Source organism: Pleurodeles waltl, chromosome 9 (assembly GCF_031143425.1).
Source record: "Pleurodeles waltl isolate 20211129_DDA chromosome 9, aPleWal1.hap1.20221129, whole genome shotgun sequence".
Lineage (NCBI taxonomy): Eukaryota > Metazoa > Chordata > Amphibia > Caudata > Salamandridae > Pleurodeles > Pleurodeles waltl.
Genome location: NC_090448.1, coordinates 188,555,238 through 188,574,782, shown reverse-complemented (window position 1 = coordinate 188,574,782; position 19,545 = coordinate 188,555,238).

Genomic DNA, 19,545 nt, shown 5'->3' with positions numbered 1-19,545 from the left:
CAGGCTAAATACACAGCTAGATTTACAGCTTTACAGCTTTATTAGAGCAGTCCTGAAATCAAAGGGCTTTTTATAGCTGTCTGTATAATGCTCCCCCTCCTGTGCATGACAAACATTGTTTTTTTTTGTTTGTTTTTTCCACATTTTTCTTCTTCCTTAAAATTTTTGTCCTTAAATAAGTGCAGGGAAAAAATCATCTTCTCAATGTTGTCCCCTCACACTGGTTTCCAAAAATACCCCCAAACTAGGAGAAGTTCCTCCACCGCCACCCCCAGCCTCCCAACACACGTTTCACACTTTCACAATTACTGAACTGTCACTTATCTGTGCTTGTCTGTGGTCTGTGGTTGTCTGTGATTCTCTATGTCTTTCCTCATCTCTTTTCCTCCTTGCCTCCTTGAGTGCCCCTGAATCAAGAGCACCTGTAGCTATTATCTGAGCAGAGGGAGGGCGGCTGCCTTCCAAAAGACAAAAAAAAGCCACAAGCCTAAAGTCTCTCTGGGGAGCCGCTCCAATGTGCCCCAGCTTCCCCAAAGTACACTGTGCTCCTCCTTCTGCTTGGACCACGTTCAGCCACACGCGTTGTCGGCACAGCAGAACCGCGGACAATGGAGCAGGTATATTTTTGGCCTTAATTTAAAAATTACATCGGAGGCATGCCCCAACCTCCCGGCGTCTCCTAGGATGGAGGGGGGAAAGAATAAAGAAAAATCGAAGCCACTTCATATCCAAGCTGCGCAATCACCAGTGCGTCCCATCCGCAATTACGCTGCTCCGTGCGGGCTCTCAGTCATGGAGCATGACAGAAGCTCCACGTGACCTGCTATCCAGTATCCAGGCCAGCAGAGCAGATAGTCCCTAATACATTCCACCAGGTCATAGTCACTGACAATCATGAAAGGCACCTACCGGTGGCTCTGGTTCCCTTTGAGTGGGGGGTCTCTCATACTCTAAAAGTAGCTGTGAGTCCTGCTATGCCTGTAGATTGTCTGTTAGACAATGATCTTGCGCATACTGCCTGGAAAGAGGTAGAGCTCAGATCCCACCTGGAGATGTTAGGTTTGCCTGAGTGGGACTGCATGACCACAAGGTCCATGGCTACCAGGGAAAGGAGTCAAGGGCATCTGGAGCCTGGAACAATAGCCCAGACAGCTGCAAAGAGGAAGGGCAAGAGGCGAGGGAAACCTGCCTCTAATATTCCCACGGTGGTGGACGGGATCACAGGGGGGGGAGGCCCCTCAGCCAACGGGAGAGGATATTGCTGACCTGGGCAACCTGCCTGAACTTGCTGGCTGGCAAGTAGAGGGTGGGCCAACCAGGGTAGAATTCTGCAATGCGCACAAAGAATGCCCCACCCTTGAGGGTCTGAGGCAACAGGCCACAGCCAAAGCAGCAGGTGAAGCCTCTGGAGATCACCATATCTACTGGGAATGAACTCCTTTACAGTGAGCCTAAGGCCAGGCTTGTCACCCATTTTCATTGGCCTAGAATGGGGGTAGCCTCAGATAGTTTCTGCAGGGGTTCTCCAACCTGCCAGGCTAGTGGGAAGACAGGCAAAAGGCCTCTGATCCAACTCCCCGTCGTTGGCACCCCCATTGAAAGGGTTGGCATCGACCTCATTGGTCCTTTGGACCCCAAAACTGCATTGGGCAACCTGTTTAGCCTGGTTTTGGTGGACTATGCCACCCGCTATCCAGAGGCAATCCCTCTGAGAACAGTGACTGCACCGGTGGTGACCAGAGAACTGATGGGAATATTTACCCATGTGGGGTTCCTAAAGGAGGTTGTGTCTGACAGAGGCACAAACTTCATGTCATCGTACATGAAGTCCATGTGAGATGAGTGTGGGGTGACCTATCAGGTTACCATCCCTTAACCTCCTCAATCCAAAGGGCTTGTTGAGAGATTCAACAAGACCCTCAAAGGCATGATCACTGTCCTACCTGAGGCCATGAGGTGTAAGTGTCACTTCCTCTTGCTATGCCTTCTCTTTGCATATAGGGAGGTGCCCCAGAAAGGGGTGGGGTTCAGCCCCTTTGAGCTTCTCTAAGGTCACCCTGTCAGGGGACCATTAAGCATAGTGAAAAAGGGCTGGAAGAAAGGTCCCAAGACACCTCCCCAGAATGTGGTCAGCTACATGCTGGCTCCCCGCAACCAAATGCAACACTTCTGGAAGAAGGCCAAAAGTAACCTTGAGGCCAGTCAAGAGGTGTTGAAGGAGTGATATGACGGGAAGGCCACTCTGGTCGAATTCTCACCTGGAGACAAGGTTTGGATAATGGAGCCAGTAGAACATAGAGCTCACCAGGACCACTGGACTGGCCCATTTGAGATCAAGGAGTGGAAGGGGGAGGCCACTTACCTAGTGGACCTCAAGACCCCTAGACAACCCCTAAGGGTTCTCCACCACAACTGACTCAAGCCTCAATTTGAGAGGTCTGAGGTCAGTATGCTCCTTGTGACTAATATGGGCATGGAAGAAGAGAGTGAACCTCTTGCCAACCTCCTCTCGGCCAAAGAAGGTGATGGGTCAGTGAAGGGTGTCAATCTCATTGACTCCCTGACTCTAAATCAGACAGGAGACTGCTCCGAGTTGTTGGAGCAGTTCTCTTCCCTGTTTTCCCTTACACCTGGACTCACCCACTTGTATGTCCATGATATTGGCATGGGAGGCAGTCCCCCTGTAGAGAACAAAATGTACAGGTTGTCAGATAAGGTGGAGGCCAGCATCAAGGAGGAAGTTGCCAAGATGCTGGCCCTAGGAGTTATTGAGAAGTCCAGCAGTCCCTGGGACCCTGTGGTGCTGGTACCCAAGGCTGCTGCACCCGGTGCCAAGACAGGACTTTGGTTCTGTGTGGACTACCGGGGTCTCAACTCAGTCACACAAACTAACGCTCACCCCATCCTCCGAGCTGATGAGCTCGTAGACAGACTAGGCACTGCCAAATTCCTCAGTAGTTTCGATCTCACATCAGGGTACTGGTAGATCACCTTGACTGAGGGGGCTAAAGAGAAATCTGCATTTTCCACACCTGAGGGCCATTACCAATTCCGGGTGATGCCCTTTGGCTTGAAAAATGCCCCCTACCTTCCAACAGTTGGTCAACGGGGTACTAGCTGGCAAGGATGCCTTCTGAGCAGCCTACCTAGATAACATAGCCGTCTATAGTTCCAGCTGGGAGGAACACCTGCTCTACCTCAAGGAAGTGCTTCAGGCTCTGCAACAGACAGGCCTGACCATCAAGGCTAGTAAGTGCCAGATTGGGTAGGGTTCTGTGGTGTACTTGGGACACCTAGTAGGTGGTGGCAAGGTGCAGCCACTCCAGGCTAGGATTAAATCTATCAAGGCCTGGCAACCACCTAGAACACAGACAGAAGTGAGAGCCTTCTTGGGCCTCACTGGATAGTACCGTAGGTTTGTCAATGGCTATGGATCCATTGTGACACCCTTGACAGAACTTACTTCCAAAAAGCAACCTAGGTTGGTGAATTGGACAGATGCTTGTCAGAAACCCTTTGACTCCCTGAAGAAAGCCATATGCACAGCCCCGTGCTTAAGGCCCCTGACTATTCCCATGAATTTATTGTGCAGACAGACGCTTCAAAAAATCATGGCATAAGGGCTGTTCTAGCACAGCTAAATGAGGAGGGCCTAGACCAACCAGTAGTCTTTATTAGCAGAAGACTATTACCACTGGAACAATGGTGGAATGCTATTGAGAGAGAAGCATTTGAGGTGGTCTGCGCACTGAAGATGTTATGTAATGTTGTTATGTTATTGAGACTTATATAGCGCCAGCTACCCGGAGGCCTCGTAGCGCTGAGACCATACCTGTTTGGGACTCACTTCCGGGTTCAGACAGACCACAGGCCCCTCAGATGGCTCATGCAGATGAGGGGTGAGAATCCTAAACTCTTGAGGAAGTCCATTTCCCTAGGGGGATGGACTTTACGGTGGAGCATCACCTGGGGATTGACCACACCAACACTGTTGGTCTCTCCAGATACGTATGCCTTAGCGATGAAAGCTCCCAGGAGGTTGGGTAGCCTGCCTCCACTTATTAGATACAGTTTTTGCTGGTTTTAAGACTCTGTGCACTTTACCACTTCTAACGAGTCCTAAAGTGCATATGCTCTCTCCCTTTAAATGTGATAACATTAGATCATACCAAATTGGATTATTTAATTTACTTCTAAGTCCCTAGTAAAGTGCACTATATGTGCCCAGGGCCTGTAGATTAAATGCTACTAGGGGGTGTGCAGCACTGATTGTGCCACCCACTTAAGTAGCTCCTTAACCTTGTCTCAGGCCTGCCATTGCAAGGCCTGGGTCTGCAGTTTCACTGCCAATTCTACTTTAAGGCATTTAAAAGTACTTGCCAAGCCTAGAAAGTTTTTTTTTTTCTGCATATGTCACCCCTAAGGTATGCCCTAGGTAACCCATATGGTATGGTGCTGTGTAGGCAAAAGGCAGAACATGTACATGTGTAGTTTACATGTCCTGGTAGTTTTACACTCCTAAAATCATTTTTACACTGCTGTGAGGCCTGCTCCATTCACAGGCTAAAATTTGGGCTACCCTCATATACTGTTTGAGTGGTAGCTGCTGATCTGAAAGGAGTAGGAAGAATGGTAATACAAAATCCTGCTGACAGGTGAAGTTGGATTTAATATTACTATTTTAGAAATGCCACTTAGAAAGTAAGCATTTCTCTGCACTTAAATCTTTCTGTGCCTTACAATCCACGTCTGGCTAGGTTTATTTGACAGCTCCCTTGTGCATTCACTCAGACACACCCCAAGCACAGGATACTCAGCCTCACTTGCATACATCTACATTTTGAATGGGTCTTCCTGGGTGGGGAGGGTGGAGGGCCTGACACTTACATGTCAACTGACAGTAGCATGGCCTTACAATATGGACTGATACACCCCCTACTGGGACCCTGGCAGACAGGATTGAACTGAAAGGGGACCTTGTGCATTTCTAAGCCACTCTTTGAAGTCTCCCCCACTTCAAAGGCACACTTAGGTATTTAAACAGGGTCTCTGCCCCTACCAATTCAGACACTTCCCGGAGAAGAGAACCTGAACCAAAACTGCATCCTGCCAAGAAGAACTGACTGGCTGCCCAAAGGACTCACCTAACTGCTTTCGGTGAAGGACTGCTACCTTGCTGTTGTCCTGCTGCCTTGCTGCCCTCTGGCTGTGGTGACAGTGCTCTCCAAGGGCTTTGGATAGAGCTTGCCTCCTGTTCCCTAAAGTCTCAGAACAAAAAATACTTCATCTCTACAAGAAGGAATCCTTGTGTGGTGAATATTGACACACATCCTGCCAGAAACGATGCACAGCCTGCATCGCATTGAAAAATTCACTGCATGCCGAACCGGAATGACACAGCCCGACTTCGCAATGAGGAGATCATCGCAGCACCAGCGTAGCAACCGGAAATTCGATGCACAGCCCACTGGATCCACACACAGCCAAGCTGTAATGACGCAACACAACTTCCAGAGAGGAATCGATGCAGCACCTGCCGTGCAGTAGAAATGTCCATGCAATGCCCACCGGATTGACGCAGCCCCTGTGACTCCATCCTGTCACTGCTGGAAATCCATGCATCGTACGGAAACCCTGCAGCCCCTATAGGATCCACGACCGAGCGCTGGAAATGAACGCACAGCCATCCCTGCGTGAAAACCAAACGACGCATCACTATGTGCGTCCCGAGAAATCAAGGCACTCCTCTGTATTTCCACGCATTTCCTCCTCTGCGGTTCTTTGCAGAGATTTTGAATGCAAACCAGGTACTTTGTGCTTGAAAGAGACATTTATTGCTTTTAAAAGACTAAAGACACTTTATATCACATTTACAGTGGTATCTTAACATATACTTATTGCATCTTAATCGTTTTGACCTGCATTTTATCAGATAAAATGTTTTTATTTTTCTAAACACTGTGTGGTGTATTTTTGTGGTGCTATACTGTGTTATTGCATGAGTTATTGCACAAATACTTTACACATTGCCTTCTAACTTAAGCCTGACTGCTCAGTGCCAAGCTACCAGAGGGTGGGCGCAGGATAATTTGGTTTGTGTGTGACTTACCCTGACTAGAGTGAGAGTCCCTGCTTGGACAGGGGGTAACCTGACTGCCAAAGACCCCATTTCTAACACCCACCTTTTAAATACTCTGCACCCTGCCCATGGGCTGCCTTGGGCCTAACTTGGGGGTGACCTACTTGTAGTAAAAGGGAAGGTTTGAGCCTGTGGGTACACTTGTTAGATCGATCTGGAAGTGCAAAACTGCACACACAGACACTGCAGTCGCAGGTCTGAAACATGTTTACAGGGCTACTCATGTGGGTGGCACAGTCAGCGCTACAGGCCAACTAGGAGTATTTGATCGACAGGCCCTGGCCACCTTTAGTGCACTTTACTGGGGACTCACTAGTAAAACAAGTATGTCAATCCTGGATAAACCATTTAACAATATCATTTAGACACAGAGCACTTGCACTTTAGCACTGGCTAGCAGTGGTAAAGTGCCCAGAGCATCAAAACCAGCAAAAACGAGTTACAGAACAGGATCCAAAACCAGGAGGCCAGAAATAAAAAGTGCAGGGAAACCATGCGAAGAACTGCCAGGTCTAATAGTCATTACCCAAAAAAAATTAATATTTGCGCAACTGTGAAGTGCAACCAAACTAATTGGATTGCCAGGTAAATTACTTTTTGCCAAAAAAGTTTCCCATGCATTTGTTGAAGCTAAAGTTAGGTTTACACCAGGCAAATGCTTGATGCAAGCTTCAAATCACAGTTGTACTCAAGTAGGTGGATCTTATATTTAAATTGGGGTTTAACACCAACAGTTTAATAGTATATCGACAACAGTGAAGCATATTTTCCCCACAGGAAGTACAGAGAATAGTAGGCTTGTAAACCATGAAAGTTTACTTACAGATTAACAAAGTTGCAAACTCAATTCATTATGTTTAATCTTAAACCAATAATCACCTTGTTACAGAAATGTTTAATATAATCCAAAGCAAGTCAGAATAGTAAATGCAATAGTAAATACAAAGACAAGTTATTTAAGGATTATTGTAGACAAATTACGAAAGATTCAGTTCCAATGAAGAGAAACTCCCTAACGCTCAAGTGAGATTGAGGACATTTTAAGCAGTAGGTGTCATCAAATAAAGCCTCTAAGGCTGAACTAAATGAAGATTCCAACCAAACAGAGCGATATATGTTTGCTAGAGAGACTTAAATAGGAGCAGAAATAAAATAAGCAAGGGTCTTAAGAGATGTAAAATTACATCTGCTTTCAAAGGTGAACAATCTGCCTGTCTAACTTAGCAATGCACAATTAAAACGCAGAATTCACCAATATGGCTACTCCTTACTGTTCCCACAGGAAATAAACCAAACAAACCTAAGCGTTTCACAAACTCCTAGTGTAGGCCCTCTTCCATGAATCAGACAACAGAAGATTTCAGCTTCATGGCCTTGATAGATATCTCTGAAGGGAGGATACATCTAAGACAATCCATCTCTCCCACAGTCGTTAGGATTTACTGTTCGGCTCGTTAAAAGATATGTTAAATGACAATTATAGAATTTAACAATGCCAGAACTGTTCCCATGAGCATACTGTTGGAGCATGGCTTCTGAAATGAAAAAAAAAAAGATTCTTAACAGCAATCAGAAACACATTTCGTTTATTATGGGTCTTTCAAATCGAGTTCTGCGGTGGTGATGTCTAACTTAACGCGAGAACTCACTATGACTAATTATTAATGTATGATTACTAATTATAGTCTATCTAAATGTAAAATCACACTTGAATATAAGTAAGCAATGATAATATGTGATGCGCCTCAGCACATTACCAAACCAAAATTAAAAAATAGTGACAACTCATCACCACATTCCTTGTATTTTTAGGAACGACGCACATGCCTAGATCTTCGTGTATACTTATTGATGCCCATTTTGAAATTAAATTTCTTTAATAAAAAAACCTATTCCAAAATGGCCACCCACAAGTATACATGCACCTCCTTCATAATGAATTGGCAGCCAGTCAGGCGCTGAAGAAGAAAAATATCTCTTCTTTTGAAAATAGGGTTATCTGGCACACTTCAATGAGAGATGAGTACCATTCAAATTGAAATCTAGCTTAGGAAGTGCAAAAATGTAATGGACGAGGTGCAGCACATGAGGGTTCCTTGGAAAAAACATGGTCCACAGATGTGGATAAAGAGTCAAAAGGTACCCGCCAGCATGTAATACGGCATACCTCTGGGTCGCATCTTGTCATTAATCTTGCCAGGTCACTGAAATGAGGAACTCATCAATCAAATGAAAATAGGTGACACCCACAGTGGGGCACAAATTATCATACTCATTCAAAATGCCCAACTTCTGATGTCAGAAAGTGAGTCAGCTGAACTCCTGAAGAAACAGCACTCAAGTTGCATGCTCTTGTCCTTTTTCAAAATGTTTATGTTATCCTAACCAGCACCATTTATTAATTCATACGCTTCAATATGGTAAATACAATGTAAAAGCTCTTCACCCTCCTTACAATTTCACACTTCCTTTCCTACTCTGTAGCCGTCAAACTAAAATGCATTATAAACTAAAAGGTTTGAGAAGTAGAACTTACACACATAAAGAAAATTTATTTCAGCAGGAAATGTCACATAAGTTGACACCCACATAGTGTAGAGTTCTTGGCCGTGCAGGCCCCGGGGGATAAAATAAAGTACGCACACACTTTACTCGGGTCTCGAGGGGAACTGCGTCAGCGCAGCCCCTTTCTTTATTACATCAGCTCGGTTCCGCTTTTAAGCTGGATGCGCTGAACGTTGTATAACAAAACGGAGAGCCCGGGTGGCTCTCTACATCCCTCCCATGTTTTACTTCACACAGAAGAGAAAGAAAAAATATACAGGAAAAACCCAAACCACTAAATGAGACGGAAACACAATGCTAACAAAACAGAACAAAAGGATACAAAGTCCCGGGGACAACGCCCCTCTGGTGAACAGGCAACAATGGTCCATCATTGCTTCCTAGGGACCCAAGGTTCAGACAAAGGGGGTCATTCCGACCCTGCTGGTCCATGACCGCCATGGCGGAGTGCGGCGCAAGCACCGCCAACAGGCTGGCGGTGCTTCCTGGGCTATTCTGACCGCGGCGGTAAAGCCGCGGTCAGAAAAGGGGAACCGGCGGTTTCCCGCCGGTTTTCCCCTGGCCCAGGGAATCCTCCATGGCGGTGCTGCTTGCAGCACCGCCATGGGGATTCCGACCCTCTTCCCACCAGCCTGTTTCTGGCGGTGTCCACCGCCAGAACCAGGATGGCGGGAACGGGTGTCGTGGGGCCCCTGGGGGCCCCAGCACTACCCATGCCACTGACATGGGCATTGCAGGGGCCCCCTAACAGGGCCCCACAAAGATTTTCACTGTCTGCTTTGCAGACAGTGAAAATCGCGACGGGTGCCACTGCACCCGTCGCACCCCTGCAACTCCGCCGGCTCCATTCAGAGCCGGCTTCCTCGTTGCAGGGGCTTTCCCGCTGGGCCAGCGGACGGCCTTTTGGCGGTCGCCCGCCGGCCCAGCGGTAAAGTTGGAATGGCCGCCGCGGTCTTTTGACCGCGGTACGGTCATTCGCGGTAACCGCATGGCGGGCGGCGACCGTTGCGGTCAGAATGACCGCCAAAGTCTCTGAGCTGGCTGTTCGGCTCCAGGTTGGGGCGTAGATGATAACATCCACCCCTGGGAAGTGATTCTCCCCGGCCAGCATTTTCAACTGGAGAGTGTCATGCACTTGGCGCCGCTACATGAGCACCTTCAGTCTGTATCTCCGCGCCTGGGGGTTCAACAATCGAATCATCGAGCTCTCCTTCTTCCTCGGATGTGGCTGAGACTCCTGCTCTCCTGAAGTGTGATGTATTCCTAGTTACTCTCTGTCTGCCTCCTGTGGCTGTTATCATGGCACCCCACACACTGACAACTTGCCAGGGTTCAGGCTCAAATGGAGTTTGGAACTTCCCCCCTGGCCGGCGGTTCTTCACTACCACCATATCTCCTTCCTGTAACTCTCGGTACCGACCACGCCGTCGTTTAGTAGCCTTTTGATTAGTGCGTTCTCTACGTTGCTGAGTGACTTCGACATCCAGTTCTGGTGATGTCCACTGCGGACCAGCCAGGATGCAATCTCGAGGCGGAACTTTGAACATAAGTGAGGCCGGGGCACACCCCGTGGTACTATGAGGTGTCTGGCGATAAGCACCCAGAAATTGTTGTAGACATTGCTCGCTGTCAGCTCATTGTTCAACACCTATTCTGAGGGCTCGGTTTAAAGTTCGCATGAACCTCTCAACATCCCCATTAGCCTGCGGCCAGTAGGGCATGACCTTGCGATGATGTATTGCGAACCCTTCCAGGTAAGACCGAAACTCCTGTCCATTGAATGGGGGACCATTGTCTGTTCTGACTTCGTCAAGGAGCCCAAACATAGCAAACACCTTTTGAAGTACTGGCCTTACATTCTCGAACGCTGTCGATGATACCACGTCCACCACAGGGAACTTGGTGCAAGAGTCGATGAGGACGACAGTCAGCCGCCCATGTGGGAAACTCCCAAAATCCATACTCACTTTTGTCCAGGGCTTTGCGCTAGCCGGTTCAGTGACCACTGGACAGCAGGGTGGTTCCCCTGATGTGATGACGCATGAATGGCATTTTCCCACCAATTCGTACACCTGACTATCCTTGCCAGGGAACCACACTTTGGCCCGCAATCTTGCCTTAGTTTTCGCAGTGCCCTGATGGTCTTGATGTGCTAGTTCCACCACTCTGGCCCACAGACTCTGAGGCAGTACAATTCTTCTTCCTCGAAGAACCAGTCCTTGGCCATCTGTGGACAACTCGTCTCACAACCTCCACATCCCTTGCATTGCTACTTTGTATTCATGATTGGCCACTTTAGTCTTTTCCAAAAAAAGCTTCCACTTCTTGTGACTCAGTGCTTCTTTGACCTGATTGAGCACCATGTCCACCTTGGTAGCATCAATAATGTCTTCTACACCTAGGGCATTGGGACATGCCGATTGCACCACCATGTTGACGAACACCTCCGTGCTCTCATCGTCGTTCTCTTGAGAGTCATCGGTCTTGATTGCGGATGGGTGGCGAGAAAAGTAGTCCGCCGGGTTATTTGCTCCTGGTCGATAAATGACGGTAAACCGGTAAGGTTGTAACAAGACAGTCCACCGCTCTATTCTCGGGGATGCCAAGCGAGGACACCCGGCAAACAGTGCTACCAGAGGCTTATGATCGGTCACCACCTGGAACTCTTGGCCATACAAGTACAGGTGAAAATGTTTGCACGCCCACCGAATCGCCAGAGCTTCTCGTTCTATTTGGGCATATCGGGTCTCAACTGAAGACAATGCTCTGCTGGCATATGCAACCGGAACCCACTCCTGCGGGCTCTGCTCCTGGAGGAGAACAGCGCCAAGACCTACTGGACTTGCATCCACCACCACCTCGGTACGTCTGTGAGGGTTAAAATAAGCCATTGTTGATTTGTCTAGTAGCGCGGCCTTAATGTCAGCAAATGCCCTGTCCGTCATAGGGCTCCACTCCCACCGATGACCAGCTTTGGTGAGCTGTCTGAGAGGCTCTTCCATGGTCGCAAGCTGCGGAATGAACCTCCCACAGTAGGTTGCCATGCCCAAGAAGCTTCTCACTTCTGCGAGGTTCTTCAGAACTGGCGCTTGACGGATGGCATCAACCTTACGAGGGTCCACCTGTAGACCGTCTTTTGAAAAGACATAACCAAAAAACTCCACCGACGTCTGATAGAAAGCGCATTTCTTCTTGTGGAGTGTTAATCCTGCCTCCGACAACCTCTGCAGTGTAGCCCTAAGATGTATGTGATGTTCTTCTCTAGTTTTGAAGTAAACGAGGATGTCATCACTCAAATTGATCACCCCTTGCAGCCCGGACAGCGTTTCCCTAATCATATTTTGAAATACTTCGGCAGCGGAGGATATCCCAAAGCTCAGTCTCTTGTATCGCTGAAGCCCCACGTACGTTGAAAAAGTAGTGATGTTTCTACTGTCGGGTTCCAGCTCCAGCTGATGATACCCAGCATTGAGGTCTAATTTCAAGAACCACTGTGCCCCATTCAAATCAGCTATGATGTCATCCATCGTAGGTGTTATGTGCCTCTCTCTTTTAATGGCCTTGTTGGGAATGCACATGTCGACACAGAGACGGATGGCGCCAAGTTGCTTGGGCTTTGGCGCAATCACTAACGGCGAACTTCTCAATCACTCCTTGGTCTTCAAGTGTCTGTAGCTCCTTCTCCACTGCTGGTCGCAAGTGGAACAGAACGCGTCAGTGTCTGAGGGCAACTGGGAAACCCAGTGATCTATATGTAGCTTGACACGTTTTCCTTTGAGTCGCCCCAACCCTTCAAAGAGTTGCGGAAATTCATTAACCAGGTGTTCAGCATGGGAGTCATACACTTGTCGCGCGAAGAACACTAGTTCTAGCTCTTCCGCAGTGTGGCACCCCAACAGTGTGCCTCGGTCTCCAGTCACCACGTAGAACCTTGCCTGTGTTGACACCTGCCCGCTGGACACTGCCACCTCCACCGTACCCTTGAGAGGAAGCGGCTCTCTGCCTCCATAATTGTATATTTTCATGGTAGTTGGGGCAAGCGAGGGTGTTGGAGTCAATTGCTTGAATAGAGTCTCATCCATTACATTCACCGATGCCCCCGTGTCTATGAGCACCATCGCCGACTTGCCATTGATCTGGATATTACTCATGGGTGGAGTTCGTTTTTTCTGCTGTCTCCCACCAGTGAATGAGATCACAAAGATGTCCTCATCCTCATCTTCCTCAAAGACTGGACTTCTCTGAGCCGTGGTTTCACCAGATTCATCAGTCTCTTTGGTTACAGTTCTGACCTTGGTGTCCCTTCCTTTCTGGTTTCCTTGTCAGCCTTTTCCTGACCTGCACACTTTCGCAAAATGATTGTCCTTGCCCCACTTATCACACATTTTCCCTTTTGCCGGGCACGCCATTGGTGGTTTGTGTCCGTACCCACAGCTCCTACAGGTACGTGCGCTCTGTCTGCCAAAGTTTGCTTTTTGTCCCAGCGGTTGACGAGTCCGAATGGCATCTACCTGCTCTTCTTTCACCTGGACTGGACGTGTGGTTGACGCAGCGGCCAGTGATTGTCCTCTTACTGCTGCCATAGCATCCGCCCGCACCGCTGATAGTTCGTGTGAACGTGCCAAAACCAAAATGTCATTGAGGGGCATGCCTTGCTGACGTAGGATAAGCTTCCTTAGTGTGTTCGATCGGCACCCTTGAATAATCTGTGCTCTAATCTCCTCTTGTTGATTGAGGCCTACACATGAGCATGCTAGCTTCCTTAGCTGCGCATAAAACATGTCCATTGACTCAACATCCGTCTGCTGAGCCTGCCGGAGTTTGAAGCGTTCAAAGTCTAAGTTCAGTTGTGGGTCAAAATACTTATTCAGGGATTCCACTGCCGCATTGAAATCCAACCTATCACCAGTGTTTCGGAGTGCATCGAACAGTTCTTGCAGTTCATCACCCCCCATGAGCAGCATGAGAGATCTGCGCACAGCCCCATCTGTCTCTCTTGTGGCACAGAAGTAGTTTTCTAATCGATTTAACCATAGGCGCCATCTTGGTGAAGCTGTGGCCGGGTCAATCAGTTGGCTCAATGGGGTCAGCGCAGTGACTGAGGAGTGAGCACTGGCACCAGCTTGCGCTGGCAGCTGGGGGTTTTCTTGCGGTGGGGCGCTCATGATATCTCACTGTTTGTAGGCGCTTAGTTGTTACGTTGCAGATTCCCTTCTTATGGTGTCTCTCTTTTTTTTTTCCAGGCCACCTTAAATTGTAGGTAATTATTGTTCATGGAGAGAGAAGAACTCAAAAAAAGAAAAAGGGAAAAAAAAAAAAATCCTCTACTTTCTTTTCCGTTGGGTCTATCCCTCTTTCTTATTCCCCTTGTGTCTCTGTTATTTTATGTATATTTTATATTATTGTTTTCTTTCTTTTTTTTCTCTGCCCCTTTTTTTCCATTGCTCTTCTCTTTCAGGGCTTTCTGCCCTTCCTCGTGTCTTGCTCGGGGCTCCTGCCCCTCTGGCTCCTGTGCTGTGTTCCCCTTCCGTTTGTCAATCACATTTCAATTTGTCTGGCTTGTGAGGGCTCTATAGCATTTCCTTTGCATTTTGAAAATTAATTTAGATACGTGATTTTGACACTATGTAATTTGTTTCCCAACATGTGAGAAGGAATAGTGGTGAACCATTACTGGTGGCAGTGACCAATGGACTGCTGTGTGTTACCAAGAGGCACAAACAACGTGAGTATGCACCCAGAAAAAAATGAAGAAAACATCATATAGTATTTTTTACTGAATAGTTAATTTACACCATAACCTAATAAAATAATTTTGCAATATAATGTGCAAGTTGAAACATGATTGATCGAGCTGCTATTTTAATAACCAAATTAATTCCACCATTTTGTAAGATATTACAAAGTACATGTATTTGCAACTTTCACAAAGGATTACCAGAAAACACAGGAGATGTGAGGCAGAGAGATAGAGAGAAAGAGAGAAGCAGAAAAAATTACACCTAAAGGGAGAGCCAATAACTGCACGCAGCAGGGGGTTGTGTCAGTGAGGGAACAACGTCTGTTGCTGGGTAAGCATAGGACCTGGCTGAGGGCCAGACTATGCAGCAAACACCCACCATGATGGCAAAAGGCCATGTGCAGCAGGAGATGGCTGCCTTTGGTGGGTTGGAAGCAGCAGCTGGGCACCCGCACCTGGGGCCATATTTACAATCCTCTTGCGTCTACTTGTGCCACTCTAGCATTATTTTCTTATGCTAAGGAGGTGTTTAGGAAGCCCCACCATGCACCATATATAGGAAGCCCCACCATGCACCATATTTACAAGTGGTGCAGTGCATACATTGTGCCACTTTGTAACCCCTTGCCCCTACTTATACCTGTGCCAGGTATAATGTATGCAAGGGGAGCGTTTCCACGCAGGAAGGCCCAAAAAAGGCTCAGTGAAATTCAAAATATTTCACTGCACCATTTGTTCCCTCATTTTTGCTGCCTGCTAAGGGCAGGTGTTAAGCTGATGCTCCCATAATAACCTGTGGGACTCCCCATGCTTTGCTTGATTAGCGCCATAATTTATGGAGCTAATCTAGTAAAGCGCCACAACAGCGTCGTAAACTATGACGCTATTGTGCCAACATGCGCCATGGTGCACTGTATATAAATACAGCACTATCATGGTGATGTTAAGGGAGAGCAGGGTGACGCAAGAAAAGTGGCAAATCAGAGCTGATTTGCCACTTTCTTATAAATATGCCCCCTGATTGATTACTAAGCATGGCAGTAGGCCTTGAGCAGGTGAGGTTGGGAATTATTTGTATTATAAAAATCATGTAACACAATGCACACTATTATTCACATGCCCAAATCACACAAAAACATTTGCAAATAGCACTGAAACAAAGGAAATGAAGCAAGAGGTAAACATGGCATTTAAAGTGAATTACAGATTGTATTCTGTCAGTTACTTCTCCTAACTTGTTAATTTCAATGGATTGTTCACTTCAGCAGAACCATAAATTATTTTCTTCAAAATTTGCAGCACCGTGCCACTTTACAAAATCAGGGATGAGCCATATTTAATAACATACAGCGGACTCCTGTGTTTCCGCCTGTGCCGGTGCTAAATTTAGATGCCAACGGAGGCATCCTTGAACATAGTGCAAGGGTGTCTGCATTGAGGGGATTGATTGTTTATGTGCAGAAAGGTGTCCCTCCCTGCACAGAAACAATCTACAAAGGCGATTTGGCACTTCTAAGTGTGCTGCATAAGGCAGCACACATTGAAGTACGAAATCATCATTATTGAATGATGGTTTGTGTGCAGTATGGGACACCATCCTGCACATAAATAATCATTCAATGCCTTTTGCTCTTTCTATGTGTGCTGCAGAATTGCGCCATGTGGGGTTAAATTTTTGTGCAGCCACAGATTTATGCCTTTTTGTAAATCTTGGGCAGCATCAAAAGCAATGGGTGTTACGGTGGGGCGCCCATAGCAAACGCATTGCACATCTCTATAACACAGAAAACTGCATTGAGGGGCCCATATTTACAAGGTGGCATAGACACAAAAAGTGGCTTATCGCTGCTCTCTAAATGTGGCGCTCTGAACAGCTCTCAATATGTTAAACTAAAACTGCTTTCTAGAGCATTTCAAGCGCGACTAGGAACAGCTTTAAGCGATTGAATCCTTAACCACGCAATGCTATATCATCAGTTGAAACAGATTTCATCTTTTTTACCTTGAAGTAGAAAGAAAAGACATCTTAAATATTTAAACATTGAATTGAAATATATTTCAAGTGAATCAAAGTAATTGAAAGATATAGACGTAGATGAAAATGAGGAGCCTAAGCTTCACGCAATGAACAGTGAGTGACGATGAAAAATAACCTAGTCACAGTTCTATAAGGCAAATACAATGTGTTCTCTTGCATTTCCAAATGCGCAGAGCCTTGTTATCAAAAGCTGTTCTTCTAGACTCTGCCTCTGGCAAAACTCTTTGAAATGAGATCCTAGTGTGACTGAAAAAGAAATATGATGGCGCTGATGTGAGCAAGTTTTCACTATTTGAAGACAGTAGGACGCATCAAAGAACAAAAAGATAAAAGAGCTCTTCAAAGGAAGAATCTGGGAGGGTAGAATGTGAGTAATATTGAGTTAGAAGAGACATGATATTTTAAGAAAAATGACAACTCCAACTCTAATAGCACTGCATAAGTGATTTGTACCGGTGTAAAGTACATAGATGATTTATACCATGTATTTCAGACCTCCAGGACAGTATGATAATCGAGGCAGTGAGCATGCACACACATAACTGCGACCGACAATGAATAAAAGATCTATAAAATACATAATATGCTCCCTCCTGTAGAAAGTTGGACTATACTTACGTTTTACACCACATGAAAAGGACTATAGGATGTTACATGATTACCCCTTCTAGTGGGTATATGAATTTAAAAAGGATACAATGAATAGACTTTCAGGAACATATTTACACATTTTGTATGCAACAGAAGTCAGCACTCAAAGTTGCTGCACCGTGTTGTGTAAAAGGTAGACAACAAAAATGCACTGTATCAACTAAGATTTCTGCTGTCTCCTAGTTGTGGTGCACTGTCTGCTGCCTAGTGCAAATGCAGGCACCTCGTATTATGGTACCTGCATTACAGGCAGGAGTGGGGCACCTTCCCACACAAGAACAACCCTTAACAGCATTTTTCTCTTTTTTATGTGTGCTGCAAAAAGCAGAGTGTATTGAACAAGGAAGTAACAAAGACAAATAAAAATATTTCTATTCTTTACGCCTCGATAAGGGAGGTACTGGATTTTGATTCATTCCCAGGTTTATGAGCGGTAGTTAATCAGAGAATGTGCTAATATCTATGGGCGGATGCATAGAAACCCTAATCATCCGTAGAATGCCTCCCCAAAGCAAAGTAACACAAAGCAGCACTATGCACTGCCTTACTTTACTTGGTAATTAATAAACCACACAAATGTACTTATTTTTATCTCTTAATTTAGCACACAACTCACTCCCAAAGGAGTATATCAGCCCTCTGCTGTTCTGGCAAGTATGACATTCTAAAACAGCCAAGTTTTTAGCATCTTGTTAAAATGTGTAAAATCAGAGCAAATACGAAGATTAAAAGGGAGTTTGTTCCAGTAGTAAGGAACCGTATATGAAAATGTTCGGCCTCCAAACCTGAAGGTGCAAATGAGTAAGATCAACAGGAGCTCTTTGTTAGAGGAACTAAGCAATCTGGAGGGATGATAGTGACTTCAAAGTGAATATATGTAAGCGGGACGGCCTTGTGAAGTGCCCTATGCATCAGGCAGCAGTTTAACAACAGCTCGCTTTCTATTAGGCAGCCAGTGTAATGACTTAAAATGGAGGTCGGGGTGACTGAGTTGGAAAATTGGAAACCATGCAGTTGTGTTCTGCACCACCTGCAGCTTGAACAGCAGGGTGTCATTAGTTACTACCAGTAAGGCATTCCCAAAGTCAAGGCGACTAATTATGAGATCCTGGACGAGGGTTTGTCTGGAGGTGTCAGGGAGCTATGGGAAGACTTTGTTCAGAAGCCTCATTGTAGCAAAAGATGAGCTACACATAACTTTAACGTGGTCTTTCATGGACAAGGATTGGTCTAGTTTTGCTCCAAGATTTTTCACCACCTGCTTGAGCACAGGGGATGGGACAAGTTATGAAGGCCATCAGGCCGCTGTCCATAAATGTATTGCTTTGCCAAATAGCATGATCTCCGTCTTCTCACTGTTTAATTGGAAACAGTTCTTATTCATCCAAACAGCAATTTCTCTCATGCAGCCCAAAAATGTGTCCTTCACTTTATCAGGATCATGGCCAAAGGAGATGGCATATGACACGATCTCCACACCACATGATCTCACAATCTGAGCTGGTGACGCTACTATTGAACAAAGTAGGGTTCAAGCTTGATCCCTGAGGGCTTTACATGGCTTAGTAAATCTCTAACATGATTTTGCATCAGAGCTGCTCCACACAAGTGGTACAACCCTGACACAAATTCTTAGTAAATCTGCCCCCAATGTGATTTGTAAAAAAACAGCTGTAGTAGAGGGGACAGTTGGTGTTATAAATCAAGACATAAACTACCTGATAACTATTTTTGCTCACCTTCTACTTAAAGAATGATGCCTGGAGACTGATGCGTCATGCTTACACGATGCAACATGGTACATTCATAATGCAAATCTTAGGTCATATTTTTTAGCCATGCAAAGCCACTATGCATGGCTTTGAGTGGCTCCAAAAATATGGAGTAAGGCAATGCAGCACAAGTCGCTGTGTTGCTTACTTTTCCCTGGGATGGCATTCCGTGGGTTTTGCGTGGATGTTCCCCTGCAACTCCCATAGATTTTGATGCATTCCCAGAACTTGTAAACCTGGGAATGTGCCAAAACATTATGTACAGGAGGCATAACAAGGAGAAATATCTTTATTTATCCTGGGTTCTTCCTCTTCCTATGTGTGCACATTCTGTAGCACATATGGAAAGAGGAATATGCCTCCAAGGATTGCTTTTATGCAGGAAGGTACCTCTTGGGTCCACCCAATCGAGACACAGAATAGAAAACATGGGGAAGTATGCCCAGGGTATTTAATCAACAGACATCAGTCCTACTCCAACATCAAAAACAAAGTAAACTTGAACAGCAAAACTAAGTCAATAACCCAAATGCCATATTATGATGATGCATTCCTCATCTTCGTACACGAGGAAGGACTGACTTCAAATATCACACCCATAAGTGAGGCGAATTATGCAGAGTTCATCAAATAAGAGATG